Below are 16064 nucleotides of genomic sequence, written 5' to 3'. Positions count from 1 at the left end.
GAAGCTCAAGAATCAAGGACAGAGTGGGATTTTGGATGCAGACCTTTAATGAGAACAGCAATAATCATACAGAGTATTATATCCCTAAAGTAGCAGAAAGCATTCTAAGAACTAAGCCAACATGGGAATGGAGAAAGGAGATTCTGCCAATAGGGATGACTGTAATTCAAGATACAGACAATAGGCAAGAGGGGGGCTGGAATTTATTGGAGAAAACTGGCAAAGGAACCAAGGTATTGGGAGAAAATAAGAGAGGGAATGCCTTCCCTCTCAATGATTGATATCAGAGTACAAGCAAAGAGAAAGAAATAGGGGGTTCTAAATGAAAGACCAGCACTGTAGAGTTTTTAGTAGAAACTAGAACAGAAGTTGCCATTAAGAAATGAATAATTAGTAGAGCATATAAAATATTGCATAACTATAAGAATAAATCAGAAGAGGTTAAAAACGATTGGGAAGAGAGACTGGATACGCAATTCACAAAAACAATGGGGGGATATATGTATGTCCTCCAAATATGAAACAAAGTCTGAAAGATTTAGGTTCACCGACAACTGTCTGCTCCTAGACCACACAAACTCAACATGTGAGAGATGCAACTATATTAAGAACCTTGAATCCATGCTCTCTCACACAGTCGGTACATATGACAATAAGCAGGCTGTCAGCATGCACAACTCACCACAGGAATTCTTCCCAAAACCACATCACACACCTACATATGTGGAAGCCCTCACCAGAAACATAGCTAAACACCAGAGACCTCCCAAACACGCTACACATACTTCTTCTGCAGAACACAATACACATAACAGCTCACATACCAGTGTCTCACCTGTCAAGCCCTTAAGGCAAAACACAAAACCAAATATATTAGTCATAGGTGATTCCATCAAGAGATGCACAGATGTCCCTCTCACCAAGTTGGATAAGGAGAATGTCATGGTCTGCTGTCTGTCAGGTACCAGGATCTGCCACATCAGACATGCATTCAAGTCTCTCAACAAAAGGTACTGTTATGACGGTCGTAGTTCATGTTGGTGTAAATGAACGACTCTGGACTATATGAAAACAGACATGATTTAGCTCTCGGACTGTGTGTCTCAGGCTATTATGTCCCTAGCCTTAAACAGCATTTTACCTTCACCAGGGATGATGCCTCAATATAAATAGAAAATAATAGACTTCAATAACTGGCTTAGTTTCTGGTATCATTCCAAGGGGATACAGTATCTGTCAGCCTGGGATGAAATTTTAGACCGACCTCGATGCTTTGCCAGAGATGGTCTTCATCAGTCACCCCTGGGATTTCGGCTACTGGCCAAAGCTCTTTCCATCCCCACAGTGCCTTTTTTTAGGCAGTTTCTCAAGGACAAAATTCCTGATGTAAGAACTCCATCCAAGAGCAGCCTCAACGTTTTGCTGCTAAACGTTAGTAGTTTTAACATGAAACTGCATTCACTGGAAGCAGTCTCCACCTTGGAAGACATAGGCATTTGTGCAGTCATGGAGTCCTGGTTCAAGGCTGTGGACAAAACCCCAGCCATATCGGGCTACACCATTAACAGGCTTTACAATAACAGGAAGAAATTGTTGTCTAAGAGTAAGAAGGACATAGCCCTAAACTGGAAACAATCCCTCCTCAGCTTAAACAAGCAAATAAGACTTCTTGTGAAGTCCTCTAAAGCTATGAATCCATATTAGCTTCCTCAATTAAAGACAACCATAAAGCATTCTTTAGTTACATCTGCAACCTAAAAGGAAAGTCCCAGATTTGTGCCCAACTGGTAGCTAATGATATCACATACACTGAACCTGTGGACATTGCTAACCTGCTAGCCTGTCCCTGCAACACTAATCCCAAGACATCCTTACCACCTGTCCTCTACCTTGCATCTCTAAACAGCAGGTCGTGAACACCCTCTCCAAGGTCAAAAACACAGCATCCATGGGACCTGATAACATCCCAGCCTGCATCCTACATGGTCTCAAAAAAGAATTAGGAATGCCATTTGGGTACTCTTTTCAATCATAGTCTAAGCACTGGCTTCGCCCCAGCTGAATGGAAACATATTAGCCAGACTAGACTTATCTGCAAGGCCACGGAGAGAATCATCATGGACCTTATCAACAAAGATATTGGTAACCTCCAAACACTTGACCCTACTCAATTTGGATTTGTCAAAGGGAGAGCATGCCTGTTAAACCTGGTGGACTTCAAGACAGTCATCGGAGGGTGTGTGTGTGTGTGTGTGTGTGTGTGTGGGGGGTTGAGCATGGCCAAAATGCTGACTGACTAGCAGCAGTTTTCATCAGCTCTGCTACAGCTACTGCATTTCTGACAGGAATTTTAATGTATTAATTACTCCTTCTATTTTTTCCAACAAATAATATTAAGTTGTAATACCTAGTGAAGGAATATAAAAAAAGAATAATTTAACTATTTCCTGTCAAAATTTCATCTGGAAGTTTTCTGTCTTCAAAATCTATTATGAACCACACAAAAGGAACCTCTCAGGACTTTTCATTAAGGAAGGACATACAGTTTGTTCTTACCAGTCTACAAGAAATCTCTCTCAAAATGGATAAAATGGACAACAAAATTGAAAACTTCAAGGAAAACACATCTAGACAAATGGAACAACTACAAGAGACATTAAATCAACAAAAGACCCAGATATCTGGAATAGAAGAAGCCTTGAATGACTTTGAGGGACAGAAGATGAACATAACCTAGAATTATTACTTAAAGAAAACACCTTGTTGCTGGAAAAGATAGATAACTTAGAAAACAGATCCCGCAGGAACAATATCAGAATTTTTGGATTACCTGAAGGCATCGAAAATGACAACATGACAAACTTTCTAACAACTTGGATCACTAAAACTCGATCTCCCAGAAGGTACGTCTTTTAGCAGTGAACGAGTCCATAGATCTTTATCAAAAACAGCATCCCTCTCAAACAAGTTAAATCCAAGATCTACAATAGTGCGATTTGTTTTCTACACAAGATAAAGATTCGAGTCTAAAGACAGCTTGGGCTAAGTCTCCTATAAAAATTAAGGATCAAATAATAAGGTTTGACAATGATTTTTCCTCTGTAGTGATGTCTAGAAGGAAATCCTTTCTACCTTTAATAAAAGATCTCAAAAAGCATCAGATAAAAGTGCACCTGCTCTTCCCAACTAGACTGAAAATATTTCTCACTGATGAAACAAAAATCTTTGAAGACCTGGACACTGCTATAACATATCTAAGAACAAAAGATGTACTGAACAAATCAGAAGATATGGAATGAAATAACAGCTCGCTAAAGAGACAAGCAGAAGGGAATAACTGGAAAGCTAGTAAAAAGAAGAAACTAAAGGAAAAATTACTTAATTCTTTTATTAAAGCCCTTTATTTAATCACCAAAAAAACAATAATATTCCTAATCTAACACAGCTCAGAAGCATAAGTTACACAAAATACAGCAGAATTCCAGTTTCAGCATCCACTAGCATCATAAAACAAGGTAATGTCAGTTCTTAATTATGTAACTTCACAATATCGTTGATATGTGTCAATTTATGTGTATTTATTTAAAAAGATAGAAACATACATTTGACTAATTACAAACTTAACATTTTCTTCCTCTCTTTCTATACTACTACAAATGTTATATATAGTTTCTTTAATTTATTCTTCTTCTTCTTTCGGCTTTTCCCAGTTAGGGGTCGCCACAGTGGAACACCTGTCTGCTCATGATTGGCAGTGGAGTTTTACGGTGTCGAGTTGCCAGCCTGGCACCCAACCTTCCACAGAAGGCACACACACACATGCACTCATGCCTAGGGCCAATTTGGAGTGGCCAATCCGCCTACAGCATGTCTTTGGGATGTGGGAGGAAACCGGAGCACCTGGAGGAAACCCACGTGACCACAGGGAGGACATGCAGACTCCACACAGAAGGCACCCCAGCCGAAAATCGAACCGGAAAACCTCTTGCTATGAGGCGGTAACGCTAACCGCTGCACCACCGTGGCTGCCCCAAGTTTCTTTAATTTATACTCAGTTAAAATCACTACAGCTTAAATCAATTTAGTAATGATGCTGTCAAAATGAATTGAGGTTCATTGGTTGAGGAAGAAGCATAGCCGGCGTTAGGCACCTGCGAAACCTGCAGCGAGCCCCCGATTACTTACCCACAAATAAGGGCCCCGATGGTCCGACCGGCCTTTACATTGCTTTGGCTCGGCTCCTCGTGGACGTCTAGCTGTTCCGTCGTCGTGAAAATTCAAACTGCATTTCCATTTTTTTTTTTTTTTTTTTTTTTGATTGGCTGGCAAGCTGCACTCAATCAGGTCCGCTCGCTGAAACAAGGGATCTGATTGGCTGCAGCAGCCTGCAAACTAAGTCCTTTTTTTTTTTTTTTTTAAAGTAGGAAGTGATGAAGCAAGGACCTGAGGCACCTGCAGCTAATAAGGATAACTTCTCTTGTTTTTCAACAGAGGAGTGTTTCTTAGCAGCAGCAGAGTAATCGAGCGGGGTTTGGACCAGCATGAGGACAGACAGCAGGAACAATCAGCGGTGGATCAAAGCCTTTGCAGCGGTCGTGGTTTCTGGATTACTCTTTTTAAACTGTCCTTTTAAGGGCAACTTCTGAAAAGGTCTGACAAACTGTCCTTTTAAGGGCAACTTCAAAGGGACTGAGTGATCTGAGGAAGGTAAGCAGAGCAGGTGAGCCTTCAGTCGTGAAGAGGGAGCAGAGTATTGGAAGCAGCCTTCTGTGGAAAGCAAAAAAGGTAAGTTTTTGGGTTTAGTTTTAACTTTATTTTTTGTGGGGGTGGGTGATTGTTTTTTGTTCATATTTCTTGTGTTTGTGCATATTTCTTGTGCTAAGAGGTTTGGGGGAGTGAAGTGGGCTGTGGTTGCATTAGTTTTATTTTGGTTTTGTGTACAGTTTTTGTGCTAGGAGGTTTGGGGGGTGAGGACTGTAGTGGTACCAGTTTTATTTTGGGGCTGTGGTTGTATTAATTTTATTTTGGTATTGTGTAGAGTTTTTGTCCTAAGAGGGTGGGGGTCAGGTTGTGGTTGTACCAGTTTCGTTTTATGTCCGTGCGCTGGTGGTAAGAGGATGGTGGGTGAGGGGCTGTGGTTATACCAGTTTTACTTTACTTATTTTACATTTGTTTTCTGGATAGTCTGGGATAGAACCCATTTTCAGTGGATGCCCAGGGAGAAATGCTTTTTAGTACATGTGCTAGAAATATGTAAAATAATTTGGCTTCTGTTTATATGAGGGACAACATAAGGGAATGTGAAGTGTAATATACATTTAATTTTGATTGCCCATTGGTTAGGAGAGTGTATAACTTAATTGAAGCAAGAGGATTTTGTTTTGGCAGTATCTATGCTGTATATGTACACGGTAGAGAGAATGGGATAGGGGTGACGAAAAGGAGGGGAGATAAATAATGGGACAGAGAAGGATATTGTAGTTGGCTAGAGCAGGGATAGGTGGGCAGTCTTGTGGGCTAGAGCAGGGATAGGTGGGCAGTCTTGTGAGATGCTGCTGTCTAAGTCTTAGGCGTATGGGGTAAGTGGCAAGTAAAATATTGGTTGAGAATGAATGCATTCCTCTAGGAGTTTAGGTAGTGGGGGAAGAATTGCTCTTGCCTATAATTTAAGTTTGCTCAGGCTTCCACCTTTGTGCAAAGGTATAATGTATATTTTCCAGATGGTTGACATGTGTACTGCTCAGTAATGGATCTTTTAAGTATTCAAGATAAGAACTGGCTTCAACTGCTACTTTTTGAAACTGTTGGTAGATTGTCAACTGAATCTGTAGTAGGTTTTGAGTTTTTTTACACATTTGTTAAACACTGTTCTGCTATCTAGGTTTATAGAACTGTTTTACACTATCCCTGCTGTTGAATCTTGTTCTGCAGTTTTTTTGGCTGTTTGAATTGTGCTGAGAGGTTAGGAGGTTGATGGCTCATGTACGTTGCTTAAAATGCATAATGTTGGGAGGGTAGTTTGCAGCTGTGAGAATGTTGCTGCTGAAGGCATAGATGTTTTGAATGTATACTAATGCAAGCCTTGTTACACTACTATTGCATATAACTGCAATGTTCTAATCACTGATGCAATGACTGCAACGTTTTCGTTGTCTGTACTTAAATGTGTTGAAAGTTTGGGAGTGTGGTTAGGACCTGTGAGAATGTTGCAGTGTTCAATGTTTGACTGGAGAATTTTTAATGGGGGACATGTACTAGGACACTGTTAATGCTACGCCTATGTTTTTGGTTTTCACTTTATCCAGGATTATTGCTCATCGGCGGGGGGGGGGGATTCTGCAGAATGTACTCGTATCTTAATGCATGCTAATGCAAATACTGTTCTGTGGAGGGTTATAGTACTGTTTAAATATCCCTAGTGCTACAGCTTGTTCTGAGTTATTTTTGGCTGTTTGGATTATGTAACTTGGAATATGCTGGCGCCTGTACATTGTTTAAAAAGCCCAATGTTGGGAGAGTAGTTAGTGGCTGTGAGAAAATTGCAGTGTCCAATGTTTGCCTAAAGTTTTTTAATGTGGGGCCACACACACTATAAGCACATTGTTAATGCTACGCCTATGTTTTTGGTTTTCACTTTATCCAGGATTATTGTGCATCGGCTGGTTGGGGGGGGGGGGAATTCTGCAGAATGTACTTGTATTTTAATGCATGTTAATGCAAATACTGTTCTGTCGAGGGTTATAGTACTGTTTAAATATCCCTACTGTTACAGCTTGTTCTGAGTTATTTTTGGGTGTTTGAATTATGCTATTTGGAGGTTGATGGGGCCTGATATCTTAATACATACTAATGTAAACACTGTTCAGCTGTCTAGGTTTATAATACTGTAACTATCCCTGATGTTACACCTTGTTCTGCAATTATTGGCTGTCTGAATTATGCTCTTTGGAGGTTGAGAGAACTTGTGCATTGTTTACCATGCCTAATGTCAGGAGGGTAGTTAGCAACTGTGAGAATGTTAAAAAAGGTGTGGATGTTCGAATGTATACTAATGCAGACCCTGTTACGCTACTATTGTGTTTGCCAACAATGTACTAATGCAATGGCTTAAATTTTTTCATTGTCCGTACTTATTGTGTTGAAAGGTTTGGAGTGTGGGTAGGGCCTGTGAGAATGTTGTAGTGTCCATTGTTTGCTGGGAGTATTTTTAATAGGGGTTCACAGACTGTAAAAGCACATTGTTTATGCTATGCCTTTTTGTTTTCACTTCATCCAGAATTCTGCCTAGACTTGGGGGGGGGTTAAGAATTCCGCAGAATGTACTGATATCTTAATGCCTGCTAATGCAAACACTGTTCTGCTATCTGTTTATAGTGCTGTCTAACTGTCACTGATATGCTTTGTTGCAATGACTTATTTTTATGGTCCATAGCTATTGTATTAAAAGTTTGGGAGTGTGGTTAGGGCCTGTGAGAATGTGGCAGTATCCATTGTTTGCCTGGAGTTTTTTTTGTTATGGGGGGGGGGGGGGGGTCACAGACTGTATAAGCACATTGGTAATTTTTTTCACTTTGTTCAAAATTGTGCCGAGATGGGGGGGTAAGAATTCCACAGAATATACTGATGTCTTTAATGTATACTACTGCAAACACTGCTCTGCTATCCAAGTTTTTTGGCTGTCTGAATTAAGTTGACAGTTTTAGGAGGTTGATGGGGCCTATGAGAATTGTGTCCAGATGTTTTTATTTTTTAGCCTGTTCTCTCTCAATGATTGCATAGCACAATGTGGACGGCTGAGGCTACTAACAGAAATGGACTTCTTGTTTCATACCCTCCACGTAATGCATGGTACATTCCTTGGATTTATGCTTTTGTACACGGATCCCGTGCTAAGAGGGGTTGTGGGAATGTCAGTCTCCCAGTCTGTGTGCCACTTCATCCCTCACAAATGAGGTTTTCTAGCAAATCCATGATTTCGCTCCTTTGATCAACCAGTGATTTTGATTTGTTCAAGTCTGCTAAGAGATTGAGAGGTAGTGGGCATGTGTAGTCTGTATAACATTGTCTTGCCTCAATTTGTTGTGTTCCCCTTCAAACTTGTGCCTCTCCTAGTCATTAGTTCTTTCTTTAGTCTGAGGGCTTGTAATATCGATCTTTTGCATCATTTGTGGCCTCTTCACATGTTTAGGGGGATGACAGGGGAAGAATTGTGTAGATCACCTCTAGTGTTAGATATTTAACATGAAACTGTAACCTGGGCCTCTCATTACTTGTTTGTGCCTACCAGTTAGTCATTTTTCAGTCTTTCTGCCTGCAGTGCAATAGACTGTCAATGCAAATCATTAAGCATTTTTAATAACAGTGACAAAAGGACTCTGCATGTGTAGTAATTCTGCTTTACTTCCATTCCCAGTTAGAGATGAAGTGTACATATTTGTCAGGAGCAGCAAAAAGAAAGCTTCAGCAGCAGAGGAATAAGGATGCAAAGAGACAGGGTTCCATTATGAAATTTTTCTGACACTCATCGGAGAGGGGAGATTCAGGAAAAAGTCTGCCTTCAGGACAACACAATGGTTCTGCATTACAGTCTGACCACTGTGAGGCCAGCATCCTTTCACTAGAAAGTGACCACTCTCTTGCGGCCACACCACAGGCTACTTCCTGTGGACCTACAGCCATTACCATGGGTGAAAGCATGGCAGCAAATGCAGATTCACCTGAGGTGTTGCCTGGATCACCAGACTTTGATACAGAAGGAGCTCATACTTCCATAGTGACAGATGTGGCCTATGACTTACAGGGAGTGTCAGGTACATCATTGGAGGATCTAGGGACTTGGCCAGACTTGATTAGGGATGAGTTTAGGGTAGCTGCCGTTCAGCATGGACCCGTGCAAGTGGTGTTACCACAGTTCCCAGTCAATGAGCAAAAAAGAAGATTTACATCTGAGAACTATTTCCATGTGCTGCCTAATGGAGCGAGAGCAAAACGCACTTGGGTGACATATTCGGTCTCAAAGGATGCACTGTTTTGCTTTCCATGCAAATTGTTTGGACATTCTAACCATCTTCTCAGGTCAGGTGGTTACAAAGCATGGAGAGAGATGTCCAAAGCTTTACACAGCCATGACAGAGTGCCAGAGCAGGGCATGCATGATGAAGTGGAAGGAACTGGACAACAGAATAAAGAGTAGGCAGACTATGGATGATAAGAGACAAGCAGTGGTTGAAAAGGAGATAACTCACTGGCGTGGTGTGTTAGAATGCATTATTGCTGTTGTTCAGTACTTGGCAGAACGGAACATGGCATTCCGTGGTACAACTGATGTCCTGGACACCTATGGCAATGGCAACTTCTTAGGTCAAGTGCAACTTTTGTCACAGTTTGACCCTGTCATGGCTGAACATTTGTGTCGTATTCGTAATAAAGAGATAATGGATCACTATCTTGGGAAGGACATACAGAATGAAGTTATCCAGTTGATTGCAAATGCTATTTTAAGGATCATAGTAGGGAAGGTGAAGGACGCTAGGTACTTTTCTGTGATTCTTGATTGCACGCCAGACATCAGCAATCAAGAGCAAATGACTGTAGTAGTTCGGTATGTGGACATTTCAGACTGCAGCCACAGTTGAGGAACATTTTCTGGGATTTGTGCCTGTGAATGACACAACTGGGGCAGGACTGACAGAAGCTCTTCTTCAGACTCTTCAAAATCATCAACTGGACATTAATGAATGTCGAGGACAAGGATACCACAATGGCAGCAACATGAAGGGGAAACGCGCTGGACTGCAGGCCCGGATAAAACAGATTAATTCAAGGGCTTTTTATGTGCCATGTGCCTGCCATAATTTAAATCTTATAGTTAGTGATGGAGCACATTCATCAGTACAGGCAGTGTCATTCTTTGGATGTCTGCAGAACATTTATGTACTCTATTCAGCATCAACAAGCCGATGGCAGATCTTAAAATGGCACACAAATGTCACTGTGAAGCCGCTGTCGGAGACTCGCTGGGAATGCAGGATAGACTCTGTCAAGGCAGTAAGATTTCAGTTGAAGGGAGTCATTGAGGCATTACAGGAGATAGAGCAAGAGGTACTTACAAATGATGCTGCAACATATCAACAAGCAAGAGGACTGTGCTCAGAAATTATGTCATACCAGTTCATTGTATGTTAAGTGGTTTGGTATGATGTGCTGACAGAGGTAAATCATGCAAGCAAAGTTCTGCAGAGTCCATCTGTTGATATTTCGACATGTGTCAAAGTGCTGGCATCCACTATGGACCTGCTTACGAATTACAGAGAAATGGGATTTCAACATGCCATGGGCGAAGCCTCCAAGATAGCGGAAGAACTGGATGTTGGCACCACATTTCAAAAAAAGAGACGAAGGAAAGTAAAATGGTTCTTTGACTATGAAGGAGAAGATGAGACTGTACAGGATCCAGCGGTAAAATTACATGTAGAATTCTTCAATGTGCTGCTGGACACAACAATCCAATCTTTTACTGACCGGTTTCAGCAGCTTTCCGAGTTTGATAAGGCCTTTGGATTTTTATCAAATATTAAAGCCTTGAGTGATGTTGCAGAAGACACACTGCTGCAACACTGTAAGGCTCTGAAAGAACAACTGACTGACAGAATAAGTGGCCACTGTGATATTGATGACTCTGACCTTGGACACGAACTTAAACGCCTTTCTCGAATGATTGATAATGAATCGTCACCACTGACTGTATTAAATTTAATTATTCGCAACCACTTGCAAGACATATATATAAATACTTAGGTTTCACTGCGCATTTCTTTGACTGCACCCGTTGCAGTGGCTACTGCAGAACGTAGCTTTTCTAAGCTGAAACTCAAAGACATACCTGCGTTCGTCAATGAGTCAGGAGAGACTTTCAGGCTTAGCTGTGCTCTCAATTGAGCATGAAGTGGGACGTAGTGTATCACATGGCAGCCTCATTAAAGATTTTGTCCGGAAGAAAATTCGTAAGATCCCAGTAAAACTGTAAATTAGGTATGTGCTCATATTTCCTTTCCAGTAATCTTTTATAATGCTGTCGGGCAGTAATTTCAGGTAGTACTTTAGTGTGGCTTGTATGCGGTGTATTCACTTTTTTTTGTTTGCGTACCTCCAACAGGTAGGACCATGAGGATGGAACTAGCAGGATGTTAGGCAAAGGCAGCTAGGGGCAGCTGGACTCGTCGGGAGTGGCAGGAGGACTCGTGTGGAGTGGCAGGACTCATTAGGATGGTAGAACAGTTGGGAGCAGCAGGACTCTTCAGGGGCTAGGACAGAAGCGAAGGAAGAACAGACAAGTGGCAGCAGTCAGAAGCTGAAGAGGTAAATGCATATGGAAGAGGAATGCCACTTTGGTATTCACCTTTTTCTTTCTGGGTTTGAGTCTGCCTGTGTCAGACTTACTAATCCCCATTACTCTCATGTGCATGGGTTTGAGTCTGCCTCAGGCTCAGTAATTCCAATGTCTTTGTGTGTTTGGGTTTGAGTCTGTCTGCCTCAGGCTCTGTAATCCCCATGGCTTTCCCTTGTATGTTGCCTGTAGTCTTTTCCGTGTCCCATAGCTGTGTTGTGTACATCTACAGTATGACTGTTCTGCATGTCAGTAATTGTGTGGATGTTAATGTTCAGTCTTGCTGTAGTGCAGTCTTTTATTGGGAGTCTGTGTGTGGGTCACTCTGTGTCTCTCTGTGTGTGGGTCTCTCTGTGTCTCTCTGTGTGTGGGTCTCTCTGTGTCTCTCTGTGTGTGGGTCTCTCTGTGTCTCTCTGTGTGTGGGTCTCTCTGTGTCTCTCTGTGTGGGGGTCTCTCTGTGTCTCTCTGTGTGGGGGTCTCTCTGTGTCTCTCTGTGTGGGGGTCTCTCTGTGTCCCTCTGTGTGGGGGTCTCTCTGTGTGGGGGTCTCTCTGTGTGGGGGGTCTCTCTGTGTGTGGGTCTGTGTGTGTGTGTGTGTGTGTCTCTGTGTGTGTGTGTGTGTGTGGGTGGGTCTCTGTGTGTGTGTGGGTCTCTCTGGGTCTCTGTCTTTGTGTACCTCTGTGGGACTGGCTACCTTGATGCGGTACAGAGGCTTGTCGTAATGTTTCAACATTGCTACTAAATGCCAGTCAATGTGGGTGTCTTTGGGGAGTCAGTGTAGGTGTCTTTGCGTACCTGTTTGGGACTGGATACCTTGATGCGGTACAGAGGCCTATCATAATGTAACAGCATTGCTACTAAATGCCAGCTGTAGCTCTTTATCTCATGGCACAAAATCTGGACAAAGCCACAGATAATGGGGTTCCAGCCCCAAAGATCTGGGCAAATTTTAAATACTGCTCTTATAAACTGAATGTTAGAATAAAAGGTCTTACCATAGATGTTCTGAAGGGTATATGAAGTTAAACTGAAATGCCTGTCATTTAATGAATTCAGTCCTCAATGATTTGCCACAAAAAATCCAGAAAACTCTAAACTGAGGAACAGACCAAACAAGAGTCACATCTGGACATTCTTTGAAAATCTGGGCAGTTGAGTATGCAGTCAGTGTCTGCATCTGTGAGTGGCAACCTTGCTGTGGTACAGGGGTTTCATAATGTCACATTGGTACTCGATGCCAGTCAGTGTGTGCACCTGTGATTTGCTACCTTGTCAAATGCACCTGAGTCATCACCTTGCTGTGGTACAGGGGTTTATCAGGATTATAACATTGGCACTAAATGCTAGTCAGTGTGTGCGCACCTGTGAGTAGCTACCTTGCTGTGGTACAGGGGGTTGTCTTAATGCAACATTGGTATTAAGTGTCAGTCAATGTGTGTACCTGTGATTAGCTACCGTACAGTAGTACAGAAGTTAATCATAATGTAACCTTGGTACTAAATGCCAGTCTGTGGCTTGGCACATAAATTAATGATCTGAATGTAGTGACACTAGTGGTTAAATGGTGCTGGATGAGCTTGACAGGGAAGGAGGTGCAATGGCAATGTGGTCACGCTTGATGTTCTCTTGAGTAGGGCCCCCAACTTGAACCTTGCTGGGGCCCCCAAAATGCTAGCACCGGCCCTGGGAAGAAGTATGGAATAGATGCAATGTATGCGTCTTTGTACTTGTATGTATAGAAGTTTACTTAAACTTGAATTACAAACATGTAAAAATGAATGAATGAATACAACCTAGTAGTTCCCTTTAAGGTTTGTTAGTGACACAGTGAGAACCACAAATATACTGGTGTAACTAAACATATAGTTTATATTTATTAGGGAAACTGTGTGGAAAGATTGCTGCTGGTCAGTGTGTTGTAGTTTTTCCTTGAATACTTTGACTATGAAGCTATTTAAACATGATTAGCTTTATTTGGTTTAAATAAAAGAAATGGAATGCTTCCGGACTTGTAATACAGTCACGGACAGTGTTAATCAGCAAATTCTGCATTTTAATGGGCCCAGAACTTAGTTTTGCATCTAAACAGAAGTTCGGTTAAAAAGTCAGCTGTTTTTAAGCTTGCTAAAAGTAACTCTTACCTTGTAAAGTTGTTCAAAGCCTTATTCCAGCCATGATCGCGAGGGTAGAAGCCTTTAAAAAACAAACAATCCCCACAAATGCTGTATTCAATCACGGCAGATGCGATGATGCGATCTATAAACCGTAAATGCTTCCATCTGCCGTGCCAACACTTACGCATCCAGTACATAAAAACGAACACGTAATGAAGCATAAATAGTCATAGATTAACCATCCTCTAAACTTAAATGAAACAGATCAGCCCAAACAAAGAAACGGAAATTTATTTTAACACTGTAAAACATGGGATTTTTAACTGCACTGGCAAGTGTTCAATTTCACAAGATCACATCATACACAAAAAAAGAGGAGTAACAAATACTATGGAAAAACACCATCCCTCCACCTAAAATAATTAACAATTATAATGATAAGAAGGGTTTAATATGTTCAGTTACATGAAAAATTAACAAATATTATACACTCATAAATCTATATTGGTTTCCTGGGATAGGAGATAAAACTGTAAAGAAACAAATGGAACAAATCATAAATCAATCAAAAGGAAGTCTTATTATTGCAGGAGATTTCAACTGTATAACAAATGAAGACTCAAACTCCGCAAAAAAAAAAAAAGAAAACTATCTCCATCAGCTAAAGAACTTAAAAAATGTATAGGCCAACTACAACCTAAAGACATACAAGATTATGCAGTCCTGGATTCGCTCTTTTTTTATACACTACTCTCACAAACATGGAACGCAAGCAAGAACTGATAGAATATATATATCCATGGATTTAAAAAACAGTTTAGATGGGGTAAAGACTATAATATGTCCACTTTCACAGTATAATGCAATAACCTGCCAACTCATACTAAAACAAAATTCAACACGTGAAAAAAAAAATGAAAGCCAAACAACCAAACCACCACTAGGGGTCATTGTTGCCTACAACAGAAAGGGTCACCAATATCGACAAAGTGATCAGAAAAACGAAATTAAGCAAAAAACAGTTTTATTGATACTATTACTTCAAAAACACCCTTGCTAAGCGGTTTCATCCAGTGAATCAGGACTTCATCAGTGCACAGGGTGCAAGATAAACTGCCTACATTTAAAAGAAAAGGCTGACCAATAAAAATGCTAGAAACCTAACTGATGCCATTAATTAGGCAATTAAAACAATAAAAAATATTAAAATATATTAACATTTCCTAAAAAGTAAGATCAAAATGTATATACTTTCATCAAAAGATCATGGTTTCATCAAAACATATAAATAGTAAAAACGGCATGATTAGTAAGGGTGGTTAATAAAGAAATGCAAAATAAAATCAGAGACATTAATAGAGTGAATCCACAGTATTTGCAAATTAATTTTTTGTGAGGAAATGGTTGAATAACGCAAACAAAAACTTCAATAACAGAATAAAATACAATTAATTCAATGTTGGGCAGCCTTAGTTTTCAAAATACTAGTGTTAGTAATCTTGGCATTTACACTTGGTTTGTAAGATGCATTCAGGCACAGCTGCCATGTCAACTCCCTACACTTTAACCAAGTCTCCCAGTCACACCCTCTCAGTCAGATGTCAACCTTGTCAATTACCCCAAATTTGTATTTAACCCTGTCATTAATAGAACAAGCGATTATGTGTTTATATAAAGCATTTTTTATGTCTTTCCTTCTAATATCATACAAATGTTCATAAACTCTCTTACGGCATGCTCGGTCTTCCCTATATAAAAACTGGAACATGAACCACATATGGCAATGTAGACAACACCCTTAGAAACGCAGTTAGCCCAAAGAGAAGAAAGCAAAGGTCTTCCTATGCAAGTGATGGGGTATGTATTACCACCCCATATATAACTACAGTAGTGACTAGCCACACATCTCCAAGTACCTGCGGTCCTAACATTGCTGCTCAAAACTGTGATTGTTCAGAAATGTTTTTTTAAATTACAACCCCTCTTATATGTGATGCTGGGTGTATTACCAAGACATTCAAGCAATTTTGGGTCTGTCTTAAAGATGTTCTAGTTGTACATAACTCATTTAATGTCTGATGGAACTGTACCTCGAAACCATAGCCCTAGTGAAAGTCCCACCACTCTGAGTGGTGTTACCATTACTTGTGCGTGTTTCTTCTTTCCTTCCCAAGATATAATATCTATCCCTTCTCCCCAGTAATACCTCACTCTTGATTTTACTTATCATCTAAGACGGATAATCCCCATCAAGGAACATGTTGATTAATTTATCAATTTCTTTTAGAAAAACAGTCATCACATATCATTCTGGACAGTCTAAATCGGACCTTTAACCAAATTATTTTTCATAATTTTAGGATGGCTGCTATTCTAGTGTAAATAGGAATTTGAAAAGGTAGATTTTCTAAAACTATTACAGACAAACCCCCTCTTAGATTTATGTATGGTAGCATCTAAATAATTCATAACATAATGGTAAACTGAAGGAAACCAGTGGCCTCATTATTATAGTTAATAAAAAAGGTTTTTTTTTTCCCCCCAAGTGTTCCTTTTTTGTTCCCTT

This window comes from Protopterus annectens, chromosome 1.part1 (genome assembly GCF_019279795.1).
Source record: "Protopterus annectens isolate FY-2018-M chromosome 1.part1, PAN1.0, whole genome shotgun sequence".
In the NCBI taxonomy this organism is placed as follows: Eukaryota; Metazoa; Chordata; order Ceratodontiformes; family Protopteridae; genus Protopterus; species Protopterus annectens.
The sequence above is the reverse complement of the archived record's forward strand: the minus strand, read 5'-3'. Positions refer to the sequence as shown.